The sequence below is a fragment of the Triticum urartu genome, chromosome 3A (genome assembly GCF_056163025.1).
Source record: "Triticum urartu cultivar PI428250 chromosome 3A, HENAU_Tu73, whole genome shotgun sequence".
Lineage (NCBI taxonomy): Eukaryota > Viridiplantae > Streptophyta > Magnoliopsida > Poales > Poaceae > Triticum > Triticum urartu.
Window position 1 is genome coordinate 741,525,754 of NC_141875.1, and position 3,154 is coordinate 741,528,907.

Below are 3,154 nucleotides of genomic sequence, written 5' to 3' on the forward strand. Positions count from 1 at the left end.
CGCTACTGCTATTGAGCTTAGCAGTAGCACTTTGCTCTAAAGACCTCTACTGCTAAAGCCATCATATCTTCTCCACCCGCCCGGCCGCCCCTCACTCTACCCTCTCCACTCTACTCACTCTCCCCCGCACCCTATTGTTCGCCAGCGCCGCATTGCCGCCAGCTGTTGCCGCCGTCGCCCCCTCCCTCCCTAGCTCCCTACTACATCCCCTCCCTCCTCCATCCCACCGCCGTCGCCCCCCCTCCCCCCGCTGTCACCGCCACCGCGGTAGCTCCTCCTACCTCCCTCCTCATCCCCCCTCCTTCCCGCCTCCTCCCTCCTTCCTATTTTAGGGTAGAACTAGGGTACTAGAAATTTTAGCAAGTTTTTAATAGATATAGTTTATTTAGTAAGTGGTTAATATAACTAGTTTATTTATAGTAAGTGCTTAATAGAACTAGTTTATTTATAGTAAGTGCTTAATAGAACTAGTTTATTTAGTAAGTAGTTAATAAAACTAGTTTATTTAGTAAGTGCTTAATATAACTAGTTTAGAGAGAGAGACCTATACTGGCAAATTTAGTTATGTTAGGATTATATATAAGATTTTTTGAAATGTTTTTATTCATATTTTCAACCATTGAAGTGCAATGACCATCAAGTTTGAATACTCAGAAGATGTAGATATAAGCATGAATATCTAGTGTTGCTCAGATAGGATTTGTTTGCAGGGAACACCTCCGAGTGGCCTATGTTTTGCCGGAGTGTTGATTAATTTCCATTCCGGCAAACTTCAGGCGCTCGATATGTCCTTTTTTAGCAAAGGTGATGCCAGATTTTTCCGTGAGTTTTGGCATGGCTTGTGCTATAATATGGGAAATATCGAGTGCGTTGGAAATGCCGGAAAGAGCATTTAACGCCGTTTTGGGTTTTGTTGTCGAGTTATAATCTTTGAATTTTGAACACAGGAGATGTCTGATGACAATGGGATCCCGGTGTGCAGGTACTGCTACGATGACCGCGGTTTGTGCGACAGGTTTCCTCACCTGCAAAATGATAGGTTTTCACCATGAAGCTGGAAGAGACCTTTGATGTTTGTATGGTATTCAATGACAATCATTTCATCGTAATTAATATCATCACTTGTGCTTCTTTTGTTCAACGTGTAATTTCTGGATTTTTTACAATTTGATTAGTACATCCTGTGCCATGCTAGACCATATGTATTGGAGAAGCTTGGTTTTGGTTTAGATGAATTTGAGAATGTGGAGACGAGGAGGGCTCACTTAAGAAATAAACATGGTTATGAGTTTCTGGTTAAACTGTACAATGCGGTCAATCATTCCGATTTCGGTTGCACTAAATGGGAAGCTCTCTGCAAGGCATATGGATTTGAGGAGGGAATCCAAATAAGATTTGATATTTGTCCCGAAGATTATGATGATGATGATAATATCGACATCTGGGTGGATGTGGATATGCCTCCAGTTTTGCATAGATGTGAGTTTGTCAAACTAATTTGTTAAGTTCAGTAATTTATATTGTTAATTTAAAAATATTTGGTGTTCATCGGTACTAAACTTATTTATTTGTAATTGTTAGCTTATTTATTATCTTCAAGAAATACTCGAAAAGTTGTAGATAGCACATACTACAACTATGACTCCGAGCTTAATTGTGAGGAGAAAGGTTATCTTGTATCATCCATAGAAGATGTTGAGGCCTTCAAAACCAATCACTATATCAGCCCAAATTATACTAGATATGTGCCACTAGTCCATAAATTGCTTGATGGTAACTTCATTGCCAAAAACTTGGTAAGATTTTGTTAATGATGGTAACTTCATTGCATACATTATTCTTAAGTAAACTACATTGCTAACTATATATGTTACTATTACGTTTTTGAACAGAGGATCCCGATGGAGATTGTGCCTGACATGCTATTTACTGAAGGTGATATGCATATGGTTAGCTTACGACCCACTCCTTCGAAGACTTACCATACTGCATACTCGATTTCTTCAAATGATGGAAGGCTCAAAATGAAATAATGGAGCAAAGTGATGAATGCGCACACGCAACTAATTGGAGACAAAACGAATGTGCGCAAGCCACAAGTTGGAGATAGGTTTATGTCCATTCTCCATTATGAAGATGGACCGGATTATCTGTTTTATGGTATTTTACCTAGGAGAGAGGAGTAGGTCCTAGGTATTAAGAACAATTAGTTAGTGTTGATTATATATGACTATGATGATGATGAGAAATTTCTATTATAACTAGTGACCAAGTTGTTATATGATGTCTTATGAACGAAAATGATGATGATGAGGAGTTGTTATATGACAATGATATATTATGATGATAAGTTGTTAATGATATTATGGTGATGATGATAAGTTATTGTGTCATTGGGTGAAAGAACCACAAATTAGCTTCAAGTGGATGGATCCAAAGTGACCATTGGTTACTTTGGATCCATGCACTTGAAACTAATCCATGGTTCTTTCACCCAATGATGTAATAACTCATTATGATGTAAAAACAATCTCTAAATTGCTATTGTATGAAAACTTGTATAATGATGTATAAATACGACATAAAACAAAAAAACAAATATGTAATAATAGTAGTAGCGCGGGTAGAGAGGCGCGCTGGTAGTAACTACCAATAGCGCTTTCTACCAAAAGCGTTGCTGCTAAGCATGTATAGTAGTAGCGCGGGTAAACACACGCTACTGCTACACTTTAGCTGTAGCGCCATAGCAGTAGCGCGGTGGCCCCCGCTACTGCTATACCTAAAACTGGCGCTATTGCTAGGCTTTTCCCTAGTAGTGTATGTTTCTCATCCGACGGCTCTAGATAAGTAATCTGGAGATTGGATGGACAAATTTGCTTAGTTTCAAGGATTAACGTGGAGCTTATGGAGTGAATAAGGGCACTACCAGATAAAGCAACAAGTCCCGCTCCTTCAACTGATAAATTTTTTAGGCGACCTGATTCAGCATTGCTTGTATAATTACAAGTGGTTTATATTATTCTCACACAGTCCCAAGTCGTTGCAGGCATGTGACCCGACACTTGGGGGCTACATCATATGATGTTATTGTTTTCAAAGGAGAAGTACATATAAGTCCCCAGTTGCTGCAGGCATACGACCCAACACTTGGGGC

General features: G+C 39.4%; 1 long non-coding RNA gene across 1 annotated transcript; it reads left to right on the forward strand.

Annotated features, from left to right (window-relative positions):
• Positions 1 to 571: 571 nt before the first annotated feature.
• Positions 572 to 2,316, forward strand: LOC147982545 (uncharacterized). Its single transcript, XR_015617859.1, has 4 exons — positions 572 to 804; positions 983 to 1,479; positions 1,582 to 1,796; positions 1,893 to 2,316. It is a non-coding gene; the product is annotated as an uncharacterized LOC147982545 (long non-coding RNA).
• The last annotated feature ends 838 nt before the right edge of the window (positions 2,317 to 3,154 follow it).